A 16,472-nucleotide genomic window follows, 5' to 3' on the forward strand; every position below is an offset into this window, starting at 1 on the left:
AGTCTGTTCCGTTGGTCTATGGGTCTGTTCTTGTGCCAGTACCAAATTGTCTTGATTACTGTGGCTTTGTAGTAGAGCTTGAAGTTGGGGAGCGTAAGCCCCCCAGCTTTATTCTTCCTTCTCAGGATTGCTTTGGCTATTTGGGGTCTTTTGTGGTTCCATGTGAATATTAGGACTATTTTCTCTAGTTCGTTGAAGAATGCTGTTGGTATTTTGATAGGAATTTCATTGAATATAGATTGCTTTAGGCAGGTTGGCCATTTTGACAATATCAGTTCTTCCTGTCCATGAGCATGGGATGTGTTTCCATTTATTGATATCTTCTTTAATTTCTCTCATGAGTGTCTTGTAGTTTTCAGAGTATAGGTCTTTCACTTCCTTGATTAGGTTTATTCCTAGGTGTATTACTATTTTTGATGCAACTGTGAATGGAATTGTTTTCCTGATTTCTCTCTCTGCTAGTTCATTGTTAGTGTATAGGAATGCCACAGATTTCTGTGTATTAATTTTGTATCCTGCAACTTTGCTGAATTCAGATATTAGATCTAGTAGTTTTGGAGTGGATTCTTTAGGGTTTTTTATGTACAATATCATGTCATCTGCAAACAGGGACAGTTCTTCTTCCTTACCAATCTGGATACCTTTTATTTCTTTGTGTTGTCTGATTGCAGTGGCTAGGACCACCATTACTATGTTGAATAGAAGTGGGGAGAATGGGCATCCTTGTCTTGTTCCTGATCTTAAAGGAAAAGCTTTCAGGTTCTTGCTGTTAAGTATAATGTTGGCTGTGGGTTTGTCATATATGGCCTTTATTATATTGAGGTATTTGCCCTCTGTTCCCATTTTGTTGAGAGTTTTTATCATATGGATGTTGAATTTTGTCAAATACTTTTTCAGCATCTCTGGAGATGATCATGTGGTTTTTGTCCTTTTTGTTGCTGTGGTGGATGATGTTGATAGATTTTCAAATGTTGTACCATCCTTGCATCCCTGGAATAAATCCTAGTTGATCATGATGGATGATCTTTTTGATGTATTTTTGAATTCAGTTTGCAAATATTTTGTTGAGTATTTTTGCATCTATGTTCATCAGGGATATTGGTCTGTAATTTTCTTTTTTTGTGGTGTCTTTGCCTGGTTTTGGTATTAGAGAGATGCTGGCCTCATAGAATGAGTTTGGGAGTATTCCCTCCTCTTCTATTTTTTGGAAAACTTTAAGGAGAATGGGTATTAAGTCTTCACTAAATGTTTGATAAAATTCAGCAGTGAAGCCATCTGGTCCAGATGTTTTATTCTTAGTTTTTTGATTACCAATTCATTTTCTTTGCTGATAATTGTTCTGTTCAGATTTTCTGTTTTCTTCCTTGGTCAGCCTTGGAAGGCTGTATTTTTCTAGAAAGTTGTCCATTTCTTCTAGGTTATTCAGTTTGTTAGCATATAGTTTTTCATAGTATTCTCTAATAATTCTTTGTATTTCTGTGGTGTCCGTAGTGATTTTTCCTTTCTCATTTCTGATTCTGTTTATGAGTGTAGACCTTCTTTTTTTCTTGATAAGTCTGGCTAGGGGTTTATCTATTTTGTTTATTTTCTTGAAGGTGCTCCAGTGTTGGGAGCATAGATATTTATAATGGTTATATTTTCTTGTTGGATTGACCCCTTTATTATTATGTAATGTCCTTCTTTGTCTACTGTGATTTTCTTTGTTTTGAAGTCTATTTTATCTGATACAAGTACTGCAACTCCTGCTCTTTTTCCCTATTAGTTGTATGAAATATCTTATTCCATCCCTTCACTTTTAGTCTGTGTATGTCTTTGGGTTTAAAGTGAGTCTCTTGTAGGCAGCATATAGATGGGTCTTATTTTTTTTATCCATTCAGTGACTCTATGTCTTTTGATTGGTGCATTCAGTCCATTTACATTTAGGGTGATTATCGATAGGTATATACTTATTGTCTTTGCAGACTTTAGATTTGTAGTTACCAAAGGTTCAAGTTTAACTTCCTTACTATCTAAGAGCCTAACTTACTTAATATGCTATTACAAACACAATCTAAAGGTTCTTTTTTTCTCCTCCTTTTTCTTCCTCCTCCATTCTTTATCTATTAGGTATCATATTCTGTTCTCTTTGTGTATCCCTTGATTGACTTCAGGGTTAGTTAATTAAATTTTGCGTTTTCTTAGTAATTAGCTGTTCTACTTTCTTACTGTGGTATTATTACCTCTGGTGACAGCTATTAATCCTTAGTAACACTTCCATCTATAGGAGTCCTTCCAAAATAGACTGTAGAGATGGTTTGTGGGAGGTAAATTCTCTCAGTTTTTGCTTATCTGGAAATTGTTTAATCTGTCCTTCAAATTTAAATGATAATCTTGCCGGATAAAGTAAGCTCGGTTCCAGGCCCTTCTGCTTCATTGCATTAAATACATCATGCCACTCCCTTCTGTCCCTGTACAGTTTCTGCTGAGAAATATGATGTTAGCCTGATGGGCTTTCCTTTGTATGTGATCTTATTTCTCTCTCTGGCTGCTTTTAATCGTCTGTCCGTATCCTTGATCTTTGCCATTTTAATTACTATATGTCTTGGTGTTGTCTTCCTTTGGTCCCTTGTGTTGGGAGATCTGTGGGTCTCCATGGCCTGAGAGACTATCTGCTTCCCCAGATTGGGGAAGTTTTCAGCAATTACCTCCTCAAAGTCACTTTCTATCCCTTTCTCTCTCTCTCTTCTTCTGGTACCCCTATATTGTGAATGTTGTTTCTTTTGGATTGGTCACACAGTTCTCTCAATATTCTTTCATTCTTAGAGATTCTTTTTTCTCTCTGTGCCTCAGGTTCTTTGTATTCCTCTTCTCTAGTTTCTATTTGATTTATTGTCTCCTCCACCACATCCAACCTGCTTTTAATACCTTCCATTGTGCTCTTCAGTGATTGGATCTCTGACCGGAATTCATTCCTGAGTTCTTGAATATCTTTCTGTATCTCCATTAGCATGTTAATGATTTTTATTTTGAACTCCCTTTCAGGAAGAGTCATGAGGTCCATGTCATCTTTCTCAGGAGTTATATTAATTTTACTCTGAACCAGGTTCCTTTGGCATTTCATAGTTGTATATGGCACCCTCTAGTGTCCAGAAGCTCTACTCTCTGGAGCTGCTCAGCCCCTGAAGCAATGTCGGGGTCACAGGGGAGTGGTATTGGTGCCTGGTGGGGGAGGAATGGGCTGTTTCCTTCTTCCTGACCACTGTGCCTGTCTCCACTGCCTGAACCAGTGGGCCTTGCACACAGGTATAAGCCACTATGCTTTGCATTTGTAGTTGCTGTAGACAGATCTTCCCTCTGGCTGGCCTAATGCCAGGGTAGGGTTTGCCGGTTTGCGAGCTAGGTGCGGCTGGCCCAGGGAAAGGCACAGTAGGCTGCTTATCATGGAGGGGGTCCTTGGTGCTGTGTAGCCAGCCAAGGAGCTGGAGCATCTGGAAATCATGAAAGCTCCCAACCTGCTGGGCAGAGTGCACCTGGACAATTTTGTCTACCTGTCCTTTCTCCTGAGCAGTAAGCTCTGTGCAATCCTTGCCCCTTTAGCAGCCCTCTTGCTAAGGGCTTCCTTTTTAGGAAGTCTCTCAGAGTACCCGCCTTTCTTTTGTCCCAGAGCAGCTGGATATGGATCCCTCCTTTCCTAAAGCAGCTGGAATCTCAGTCTCTCCAGAAATTCTGCCTGTCTTAGCTTTCCAATCCCCTAATCACGAGAGTATCATGAAAGCACCATGATATGTAGGTTTGTGATCCCAGAGCAGATCTCCAGAGTTAGATATTCAGCAGTCCCAGGCCTCCACTTCCTCCCTGCTCTGTTTCTCTTCCTCCAGCTGGTGAGTTGGGGTTGGGGAAGGGCTTGGGTCCTGCTGGCCCACAGCTTTGGTACATTACCCTGTTCTGTGAGGTCTGCTCTTTTCTCCAGGTGTGTACAGTCTGGCGCAGTCATCTTTCCTGTTGCTATTTCAGGATTAGTTTTATTAATTATATTTTTGTATTATATGTGGTTTTAGGAGGAAGCCTCTGTCTCACCTCTCACACCGCCATATTTAATCCCTCTCTCCCTGAGAGTAATATCTTTTTAAGGACAAAGGTGGAAGTTACCTAGTTTTTGTTTTGATTTGCTACTAAAGGTCTGTAAGCCTCTGGACTTGAAAAGATTGATAGAAAGACAATCATTTTGAGAGTGAGGTATATTGTGATACAGTCTTTTGATATTAAGTTTGACATGTTTGTGATTCTAAATTTTTATTGTATTTTAATGAATTGACTTTAGATTTTTTTTTAGGATCTTTCCCTACCATAGAAACAAAGTTAGCTTTCAACTCTCTGGATACAAGTAGGGAAACTGCTGAGGCTAGTTTTGGTGCCCATGCTTATTTAGTTTAGGAGTCACTGTGAAAGTAGTTTTTAATGCCTCTAGAGTATTTTTTCCTCTCTTTCTCTTTTCATGTCTAAGTATTACCTTTCTTTACAGATAGAAATCTTTTAGACTCTGCTGTCTGATCTTTTAGGCCAGGTATTTTGTCATGATTCACATCATTCCTACCTGGATGTTTATTGGAAAGCAGCATCTGGGCACACGTTTTTTTAAATAAAGATCTTGATATCTTATTACTGTAAGGTAGCACAGATTCTTTTTAATTTGTTTTGATATCTCATATTTGGCAGCAGAAAATTTGATTTTGACCAAACAAACCGTGTTTTTGAAGAACCACAGATCTAATGTGAAGTTTTTGAGGATAATGATTATATCTTCCTTGATTTTGTATTCCCAGCACTTATTTGTGTCTGGAACATAGTTGAGCATCAATAAATATGTCTCAAATGAATGACAGAATGAAGTTTGAATGCCATTTAAAATACTGATTGAAACATTTCTTCTGTTCATACATTGTTTGAACCCATTTAATGAACAAGTAAGGATGATTTTTTAAGGCAGTTTCAAATAAATTTCATTGTGAAACAGAATTTCAGTCTAGGGAAGTAGTGCAGTTGGCAGTAAACCCTGGATTGGAATTGGAATTTCCATGTGGTTCTATCAGAATGATTGTAGTCTGATGCCCAGTCAGGTCGTTTAGCTTTGTGACCTCAGTATCCTCATCTTTAAAATAAAGATAGAACGTTTTGTAGGAATCTCTTTGCTTAAAGATGTAGAAATGATCTGGAAAGGTTAAAGCATTCTAGAGGTACAAAGGGGTACCACGTTCTGGATGGCTTTCCCTAAGCTCTGAGCCATTATTCCATAAAACTGAGCATGTTTCATACTATGGAGGAAAGATTCATGGACCTAATGGTAACACATAGCACATTTCTAGTTCCTTCTGTATTGCCGTTTCTCCTTTAGATCAATAACACTTTCCTTGTCATTTCTCTGCCTAGAGCTGGGAACCCAGTCAGCAGCAGATATACAGAATATGAACAAGCACATGGTGCCACTTTGGGGACCTCCACTTACCTCACATCTGGGTCTCAGGAAGAGTGCCATGCTGTTCAGTTCCTTCACTGGTCTTGTGAGATGGGGCCATCCTATGTGTGCTCCATCTAGGGATCCTTGAGAGAAGCTGACACAGACGGCCACTTCCTTAGCACATTATGAGAGGGTCAGACAAGGAACTAAGTGGATCTTAGAAACAAGGAGACAACGTGGATATCTAATTTTCTAGACCCAAATCTTTTCAAGCCTGTGAGAATAAAGGAACTGCTGCACAGGTGGATATATGTACTATCTCCAATTGTCACCCCTTTCTATGTCCATGATTTACTTTTAATATCCTAGCATCTTTGGTTCATTTGTTCTCTACTCCACCAAGGAGTTTCTCCCTCCATATTCTTGTATCTTCTCCTCCTCTGTCCTCTAGGGTATCATCCTAGGTCAAGCTCTAACCTGTTTTGTGTTTCTGTTTCTAATGTCCATATTCAACAAAAGAGAAAAAAAATCATTAACAAATTTCAAATCAGAATCCTGCTTTCACTTCAGAACTCTAATCATTAGTTTAAAATAAGTATTTGACCTTACTTAAATTAATTAATGTCATAAATCTACTATAAGTCTTATTCTTGGTTTTCATAACAAAACCAAGCTGCTTTTTCAATTAAGATACTAGATATTGCTTGTGTTTTACAAGTTATATTAATGGTTCCTTGGATTTACAATTCCCAGTTGTAAAAAGAGACGTGAACATCATCATCCACTTAATAACTCTATGAGACATCTGTCCAGATAACTTTCTTTATTGAGGTGATACAGCTATGTAACTCATATCTGACAGTCATCAGTAAGCCCACTATCATTTACTAGATTAGAAGTTAGAAGAGAAATAAAGTGATTATCCAATCTTCCTACCTGCTGAGGCTCAGCCACATATTTCAGGGGTAGCCCAGACTGTACATATAATTTGGTTCCAACCTAATTTTCCAACCAGATATCATTAATCCCTAATATAAACCCTACATTTATGAAATTATCTTTCCTGGCTCATTCAGTTTTACTTAACAAATATTAATTGTATTTCTGTAAACTGGGCCCTACTCATGCCCTAGGGATTCATTCTTTTCCTTTTAAAAGTCTGCCAAATCTTAAGTGTCCAATTCCATGATGCCATTTCATATCATGCCAGCCAGCCATAACCCCGACTTAACATCACTCAGGTTACATTGTTACATGTGGCCGAGCTTCATGATATCAAATTGTGAGATTATCTGCATTTTGAGTAAACTTTGTCTGATAAAAGTTGGTAGTTAACAAAGGACCTTAAAAAGTACCATACATGAAACAAATGTCAGTAATTGCCTATTAAATAAATAAGTATTTGCACTCTTCTTTCTTGTTGAAGAGTAACAAGAGTTGAACTCTTGTTACTACCTTAGGCTGCAAGATTAGAATCATTTTTTCCAGTTTTCCCTATGGAAGTACTCTGAATTTTCATATCTGAGCTCTCCTCACAGTCTCTTTGCTCTTCCAGCCATATGCTTATTTTCTTCCCTAAGTCTACTATCTACCTTGTTTTTTCCCATATGTGTGTTTCATAGGACTCCTGTAACAAACTCTCGCAAAGTAGGTAGCTTAAAACAACAGAAATCTCTTCTCTCACAGTTCTGGCTAAAAGTCTGAAATCAAGGTGCTAGTAGGGCCATACTCTCTGTAGAGGTTCCAGGGAGAATCTGTTCCATTCCTTCCTTTTAGCTTCCAGCTTTGCTATCAATCCTTGGTGTTTCTTGGTTTGTAGATACATCACTCCAGTTCCTGCTGCATCACCACATGGCATTCTCCACGTGTATGTGTGTGTGTGTGTTCACTTCTTGTAAGGATACCAGTTGTATTTGATTAGGGCCCTTCAGTGACCTCCTCTGAATTTGATTTCAGCTGCAAAGATCCTATTTCCAAGTAAGGTCATAGTCACAGTACTGGAGGTAAGGATTTCAACATATCTTTCTGGGAGACACAATTGAACCCATCACACTCATGCTTTCTTTCTGTCTTCTTTTCTTTAAGAAATTCATGTTACATAAAAGCCATTTAAAAGTGAACAATTCATTGGTTTTGAATGCTCACAATGTGCAATAATCACCTCTATCTTGTTCTGAAACATTTTCATCACCTCCAAAGGAAACTCCTTACCCATTGAGCAGTTATTCCTCATTACTCCCTCTCCCCAGTCCACGGCAACCATAATCTACTTTCTGTTTCTATGGATTTACCTATTATGAATATTTCATATAAATGGAGTCACAAACTATGTGACCTTTTGCTTTTGGCTTATTTCACTTAGAATGTTTGCAAGGTTCATCCATATTGTAGCATGTATCAGAACTTCATTCCTTTTTATGACCACAGTATTCCATCATGTGAATACATATACTACAATTGTTTGTCCATTCATCTGTTGATGGCATGTTGTTTCTACCTTGTGACTACTGTGAATAGTGCTGTTATGAATATGTGTACATGTATTTGAGCACCTGTTTTCAGTTCTTTTAGGTTTATATCTAGGAGTAGAATATCTGGGTCATATGGTAATTCTGTTAGCTTTTTGAGGAATTACAAAACTACTTTCCACAGTGGCTGAACCATTTTACTTTCCCACCAGTAATGTGCAAGGAAAAAATTCCATTTTTTCCACATCCTCACCAGATCTTCTATTTTTTTTTTTTTTTGAGAGGGCATCTCATATTTATTGATCAAATGGTTGTTAACAACAATAAAATTCTGTATAGGGGAGTCAATGCTCAATACACAATCATTAATCCACCCCAAGCCTAATTCTCATCAATCTCCAATCTTCTGAAGCATAATGAACAAGTTCTTACATGGTGAACAAATTCTTACATAGTGAATAAGTTCTTACATGGTGAACAGTACAAGAGCAGTCATCACAGAAACTTTCGGTTTTGATCACGCATTATGAACTATAAACAATCAGGTCAAATATGAATACTCATTTGATTTTTATACTTAATTTATATGTGGATCCCACATTTCTCCCTTTATTATTATTATTTTTTTTATTTTTAATAAAATGCTGAGGTGGTAGGTAGATGCAAGATAAAAGTAGAAAACATAGTTTAGTATTGTAAGAGAGCAAATGTAGATGATCAGGTGTGTGCCTGTAGACTATGTGTTAATCCAACCTAGACAAGGGCATTAAAACGTCCACAGATGCAGAAGATTTCTCTCAAAACAGGGGGGGGGGGTGAGGTTCTAAGCCTCACCACTGTTGATCCCGATTTTCTCACCTGATGGCACCCCTGCGACTGTGCCTGTTTTAGGTTGTTCCTCCCTTGAGGAATCTTACCTGTCTCTGGCTAACCAGTCATTTTCTGGGGCCATACAGGGAGATATAAAGTTGGTAAGTGAGAGAGAAGCAATATTGTTTGAAAAGGTTAGCTTTTTACTTCTTTGCAGATTTATGCCCTGTGCCTACTATGCCCAGCATTTGTCTTGAGGTATCTTTACCACTTGGAAGAATTATGATACTCGGTAAATTCGATATGAGGCACGAATTCTATTTAAGGGTTGTAATTAGGAAGGAAGAGAAAAGCTATAGAGGTAGCAGACAGAAGAAAACATGGGAAGGTTGATTATTTCTTTGACATATCTTCTTGTAGAGTAACTTAAACATGTCTAGGTTTTAAACTACAAATTAAATTGTGCACACACATTAACATAATAGGAATACAGTTACATAACCAAAGCAGATCTAAAATTAATAGCCATCTCCAGTGAAACCAAGAAAACCAGTTAGGCACCCTAGGCATTTGTGAAAATTTGTCTTTGATCCTCTGTATAAACACAAACAGACCCTTAGACCACACTTTGATATGCCCTTTATACTATTGTGTAGAACTCATTGGAGGTCACCACACAGGAACTGCTTCTTTCTTTTTAAGAGAAAGGAATATTATCAGAAAAGTGTACTCCATAGCCTATCATCTGACACCCTTTAAGTGATCAAAATTAAGGATATTTAAAGCATGCATTAATCGTTGATTTACAGTTAGTTTTATCCTATCAAGGAGTAATCCCCCTTTTCTTTCTTTCTTTTTTTTATCTTTAATCTACACTTACATGAAGAATATGTTTACTAGGCTCTACCCTATACCAGGTCCCCCCTATAAACCACTTTGCAGTCACTGTCCATCTGCATAGCAAAATGTTGTAGAATCACTATTTGTCTTCTCTGTGTTGTATAGCCCTCCTCTTTCTCCCTACCCCCCATGCATGCTGATCTTAATACCCCCTTTCTTCTCCCCCCCCTCCTTATCCCACCCATCCTCCCCAGTCTCTTTCCCTTTGGTACCTGTTAGTCCATTCTTGGGTTCTGTAATTCCGCTGCTGTTTTGTTCCTTCAGTTTTTCCTTTGTTCTTATACTCCACAGATGAGTGAAATCATTTGGTACTTGTCTTTCTCCACCTGGCTTATTTCACTGAGCATAATACCCTCTAGCTCCATCCATGTTGTTGCAAATGGTATCATTTGTTTTCTTATTATGGCTGAATAATGTTCCATTGTGTATATGTACCACATCTTCTTTATCCATTCGTCTGCTGATGGACACTTAGGTTGCTTCCATTTCTTGGCTATTGTAAATAGTGCTGTGATAAACATAGCAGTGCATCTGTCTTTTTCAAATTGGGCTCCTGCATTCTTAGGGTAAATTCCTAGAAGTGGAATTCCTAGGTCAAATGGTATTTCTATTTTGAGCTTTTTGAGCAACCTCCATACTGCTTTCCACAATGGTTGAACTAATTTACATTCCCACCAGCAGTGTAGGAGGGTTCCCCTTTCTCCACAACCTCGCCAACATTTGTTGTTGTTTGTCTTTTGGACTGTGGCGATCCTTACTGGTGTGAGGTGATATCTCATTGTGGTTTTAATTTGCATTTCTCTGATGACTAGCGATGTGGAGAATCTTTTCATGTGACTGTTGGCCATCTGAATTTCTTCTTTGGAGAAGTGTCTCTTCAGCTCCTCTGCCCATTTTTTAATTGGATTATTTGTTTTTTGTTTCTTGAGGCATGTGAGCTCTTTATATATTTTGGATGTCAAGCCTTTATCGGATCTGCCATTTACAAATATATTCTCCCATACTGTAGGGTTCCTTTTTGTTCTATTGATGGTGTCTTTTGCTGTACAGAAGCTTTTCAGCTTTCCCACTTGTTCATTTTTACTGTTGTTTTCCTTGCCCTGGGGAGATATGTTCCAGAAGAGGTCACTCATGTTTATGTCTAAAAGGGTTTTGCCTATGGTGTTTTCTAAGAGTTTTATGGTTTCATGACTTACATTCAGGTCTTTGATCCATTTTGAATTTACTTTTGTATATGGGGTTAGACAATGGTCCAGTTTCATTCTCCTACATGTAGCTGTCCAGTTTTGCCAGCACCATCTGTTGAAGAGACTGTCATTTTGCCACTGTATGTCCATGACTCCTTTATCAAATATTAATTGACCATATATGTTTGGGTTAATGTCTGGAGTCTCTAATCTGTTCCACTGGTCTGTGGCTCTGTTCTTGTGCCAGTACCAAATTGTCTTGATTACTATGGCTTTGTAGTAGAGCTTGAAGTTGGGGAGTGAGATCCTCCCTACTTTATTCTTATTTCTCAGGATTGCTTTGGCTATTCGGGGTCTTTGATGTTTCCATATGAATTTTTGAATTATTTGTTACAGTTCATTGAAGAATGTTGCTGGTAATTTGATAGGGATTGCGTCAAATCTGTATATTGCTTTGGACACGATGGCCATTTTGACGATATTAATTCTTCCTAGCCATGAGCATGGGATGAGTTTCCATTTGTTAGTGTCCCCTTTAATTTCTCTTAAGAGTGACTTGTAGTTTTCAGGGTATAGGTCTTTTACTTCTTTGGTTAGGTTTATTCCTAGGTATTTTATTCTTTTTGATGCAATTGTGAATGGAATTGTTTTCCTGATTTCTCTTTCTATTGGTTCATTGTTAGTGTATAGGAAAGCTACAGATTTTTGTGTGTTAATTTTGTATCCTGCAACTTTGCTGTGTTCCGATATCAGTTCTGGTAGTTTTGGAGTGGAGTCTTTAGGGTTTTTTATGTACAATATCATGTCATCTGCAAATAGTGACAGTTTAACTTCTTCTTTACCAATCTGGATTCCTTTTATTTCTTTGTTTTGTCTGATTGCCGTGGCTTGGACCTCTAGTACTATGTTAAATAACAGTGGGGAAAGTTGGCATCCCTGTCTAGTTCCCGATCTCAGAGGAAAAGTTTTCAGCTTCTCGCTGTTCAGTATAATGTTGGCTGTGGGTTTATTATATATGGCCTTTATTATGTTGAGGTACTTGCCCTCTATTCCCATTTTGCTGAGAGTTTTTATCGAATTTTGTCAAATGCTTTTTCAGCATCTATGGAGATGATCATGTGGTTTTTGTCTTTCTTTTTGTTGATGTAGTGGATGACGTTGATGGATTTTCGAATGTTGTACCATCCTTGCATCCCTGGGATGAATCCCACTTGGTCATGGTGTATGGTCCTTTTGATATGCTGTTGAATTCTGTTTGCTAATATTTTATTGAGTATTTTTGCATCTACATTCATCAGGGATATTGGTCTGTAATTTTCTTTTTTGGTGGGGTCTTTGCCTGGTTTTGGTATTAGGGTGATGTTAGCTTCATAGAATGAGTTTGGGAGTATCCCCTCTTCTATTTTTTTGGAAAACTTTAAGGAGAATGGGTATTATGTCTTCTCTGTGTGTCTGATAAAATTCCAAGGTAATCCATCCAGCCCCGGGGTTTTGTTCTTGGGTAGATTTTTGATTACCGTTTCAATTTCTTTGCTCGTAATTGGTTTGTTTAACTTTTGTGTTTCTTCCTTCGTCAGTCTTGGGAGGTTGTATTTTTCTAGGATGTTGTCCATTTCTTCTAGGTTTTCCAGCTTGTTGGCATATAGGTTTTCATAGTAGTCTTTAATAATTCTTTGTATTTCTGTGGAGTGTGTCATCATTTTTCCATTCTCATTTCTGATTTTGTTGATTTGTGTTGATTCTCTTTTTCTCTTAATAAGTTTGGCTAGAGGCTTATCTATTTTGTTTATTTTCTCAAAGAACCAGCTCTTGGTTTCATTGATTTTTGCTATTGTTTTATTCTTCTCAGTTTTGTTTATTTCTTCTCTGATCTTTATTATGTCCCTCCTTCTGCTGACTTTAGGCCTCATTTGTTCTTCTTTTTCCAGTTTTGGTAATTGTGATGTTAGACCATTCATTTCGGATTGTTCTTTCTTCTTCAAGTGTGCCTGGATCGCTATATATTTTCCTCTTAAGACTGCTTTCGCTGCGTCCCAGAGAAGTTGGGGCTTTGTGTTGTTGTTGTCATTTGTTTCTATATATTCCTTGATCTCTATTTTGATTTGTTCATTGATCCATTCATTGATTGTTTAGAAGCATGTTGTTAAGCCTCCATGTGTTTATGAGCCTTTTTGTTTTCTTTGTAGAATTTATTTCTAGTTTTATGCCTTTCTGGTCTGAAAAATTGGTTGGTTGAATTTCAATATTTTGGAATTTACTGAGGCTCTTTTTGTGGGCTACTATGTGGTCTATTCTGGAGAATGTTCCATGTGCACTTGAAAAGTATGTATATCCTGTTGCTTTTGGATGTAGAATTCTATAGATGTCTATTAGGTACATCTATTCTAGTGTGTTGTTCAGTGTCTCCGTGTTCTTACTTATTTTCTGCCCGGTGGATCTATCCTTTGGGGTGAGTGGTGTGTTGAAGTCTCCTAAAATGAATGCATTGCAGTCTGTTTCCCTCTTTAGTTCTCTTGGTATTTGTCTCACATATGCTGGTGGTCCTGTGTTGGGTGCATATATATTTAGAATGGTTATATCCTCTTGTTGGACTGAGCCCTTTATCATTATCTAGTGTCCTTCTTTATCTCTTGTTACTTTCTTTGTTTTGAAGTCTATTTTGTCTGATATTAGTACTGCAACCCCTGCTTTCTTCTCGCTGTTGTTTGCCTGAAATATGTTTTTCCATCCCTTGACTTTTAGTCTGTGCATGTCTTTGGGTTTGAGGTGAGTTTTTTGGAAGCAGCATATAGATGGGTCTTGCTTTTTTATCCAGTCTATTACTCTGTGTCTTTTGATTGGTGCAGTAAGTCCATTTACATTAGCGTGACTATTGAGAGATATGTACTTATTGCCATTGCAGGCTTTAGATTCGTGGTTACCAAAGGTTCAAGGTTAGCCTATTTAGTATCTTACTGCCTAACTTAGCTCGCTTATTGAGCTGTTATATACACTGTCTGGAGATTCTTTTCTTCTCTCCCTTTTTATTCCTACTCCTCCATTCTTTGTATATTGTGTGTTTTGTTCTGTGCTCTTTTTAGGAGTGCTCCCATCTAGAGCAGTCCCTGTAAGATGCCCTGTAGAGGTGGTTTGTGGGAAGCAAATTCCCTCAGCTTTTGCTTGTCTGGGAATTGTTTAATCCCGCCATCATATTTAAATGATAGTCGTGCTGGATACAGTATACTTGGTTCAAGGTCCTTCTGTTTCATTGTATTAAATATATCATGCCATTCTCTTCTGGCCTGTAGTGTTTCTTTCGCGAAGTCTGATGACAGCCTGATGGTTTTCCTTTATAGGTGACCTTTTTCTCTCTAGCTGCCTTTAAAACTCTTTCCTTGTCCTTGATCCTTGCCATTTTAATTATTATGTGTCTTGGTGTTGTCCTCCTTGGATCCTTTCTGTTGGGGGTTCTGTGTATTTCCATCGTCTGTTCGATTATTTCCTCCCCCAGTTTGGGGAAGTTTTCAGCAATTATTTCTTTAAAGACACTTTCTATCCCTTTTCCTCTCTCTTCTTCTTCTGGTACCCCTGTAATACGGATATTGTTCCTTTTGGATTGGTCACATAGTTCTCTTAGTGTTGTTTCATTCCTGGAGATCCTTTTATCTCTCTCTATATCAGCTTCTATACGTTCCTGTTCTCTGGTTTCTATTCCTTCAATGGCCTCTTGCATCTTATCCATTCTGCTTATAAATCCTTCCAGGGTTTGTTTCACTTGTGTGATCTCCTTCCTGACATCTGTGATCTCCCTCCGACTTCACCCCATTGCTCTTGCATTTTTCTTTGCATCTCCGTCAGCATGTTCATGATTTTTATTTTGAATTCTTTTTCAGGAAGACAGGTTAGGTCTGTCTCCTTCTCAGGTGTTGACTCTGTGACCTTTTCTGCCTGTAGTTTTACCTTTTCATGGTGATAGACATAGTTTGCAGAGCTGGTACGAGTGCCGGCTGGAAGAGCTTTCCTTCTTGTTGGTTTGTGGCCTTCCTCTCCTGTGAGAATAGTGACCTCTGGTGGTTTGTGCTGGGCAGCTGTGCGCGGACAGGGCTTCTGCTTCCTGCCCGGCTGCTATGGAGTTTATCTCCGCTTTTGCTCTGGGCGTGGCCTGGCTCCGGCTGCTGCTCCAAAATGGTGGAGCCCCGTTGGAGGGGGAGCGGCCGGGAGGCTATTTATATCCATAAGGGGCCTCCATGCTCCCTGCTGCCCAGGGTGTTAGAGTGCCCAGAGATCCCCAGATTCCCTGCCTCTGGACTAAGTGTCCTGCTCTGCCCCTTTAAGACTTCCAAAAAAGCACTCTCTGAACCAAAACAGCAACAGCAACAACAACAACAAAAAAATTAAATAATTAAAAAAGGAAAAATGCATGAGTTTCATTGTCCTCAGTCGCTGGTCTCAGGCACCTACTCACTGGTCTTGCTGCCCTAATATTGTTTCCCTAATATTGTGGTCCCTGTCCCTTTAAGAATTCCAAAAAGCACTCACCAAAAAAAAAAAATGGCTGCTCCCGTTTCTTTGTTCTCCGGCGTCGGCCTCAGGCACCCGCTCACTGGTCCTGCCACACTGTTTCCCTAGTATCCAGGGCCCCACACATGCACTGTTTCTGTGCTCTGGTCCGGATGGCTGGGGCTGGGTGTTCAGCAGTCCTGGGCTCCCTCTCCCTCCCTGCTGACTCCTCTTCTTCCACCGGGAGCTAGGGGTAGGGGCGTTCGTGTCCCGCCGGATCGGTGCTTATATCTTACCCCCATCGTGAAGCACTGGGTTCTTGCAGGTGTGGATGTGGTCTGGATGTTGTCCTGTGTCCCCTGGTCTCTATTTTTAGAAGAGTTATCTTTGTTATATTTTCATAGATATATGTGGTTTTGGGAGATTTCTGCTGCTCTACTCACGCCGCCATCTTGGCTCCACCTCTATTTTTTAATAATAGTGCTCCTAGTATGAAACAGTATCTCATTGTGATTTTGATTTGATTTCCTTAATGACTGACAATGTTAAGTATCTTTTCTTGTATTTTTTGGCTATTTGTATATCTTCATTGGAGAATTGTCTATTAAAGTGCTTTGCAATGTTTTAATTGGATTGCCTGTCTTTATTGTTGAGTTGAGGAGTTCTTTATGTATTCTCAGTACTAGACCCTCATTAATATATGATTTGAAGATTTTCCTACCACTCTGAAGGTTGTCTTTTTGTTTTTTGTTTTTTTTTATAATGTCCTATAATGTACAAAAGTGTTTAATTTCAATGAATTAGAATTTTTTTTTCTTTTGTTCATGCTTTTGGTATTGTATCTAAGACTCCATTGCTAAATCCAATGTCATAAACATTTACCCATGTTGTCTTCTAAGATTCTTATGGCTTTAGGTCTTATGTTTAGGTCATTGGTCCATTTTGAGTGCCTGTTCAGACTGTGCACAATAGTGGATACTGTGCACAACTACTGAAGAGTGTCTCCCCTAACAAACCTCATGGTCCAGTGCTCTTTAATTCACTCTTTTACTGACATAGAAAAGCTCTAGGAGATAATCAAGGAGAAACACTTTGTCTTACAAGGCATTAACATGCCAGAGTCTGGCTTTCATACCATGAAACATGGTGTTTTGTGAACAATAGGGGAAAACCTTTTATTTACTTTTGTTTTTT

General features: G+C 38.6%; 1 protein-coding gene across 12 annotated transcripts in view; it reads left to right on the forward strand.

Annotated features, from left to right (window-relative positions):
- Positions 1-16,472, forward strand: part of MRPS27 (mitochondrial ribosomal protein S27) — a 137,218-nt gene that overhangs the window by 52,404 nt on the left and 68,342 nt on the right. The window lies entirely within an intron of this gene.

The sequence above is a fragment of the Manis javanica genome, chromosome 1 (assembly GCF_040802235.1).
Source record: "Manis javanica isolate MJ-LG chromosome 1, MJ_LKY, whole genome shotgun sequence".
Taxonomy (NCBI): Eukaryota; Metazoa; Chordata; class Mammalia; order Pholidota; family Manidae; genus Manis; species Manis javanica.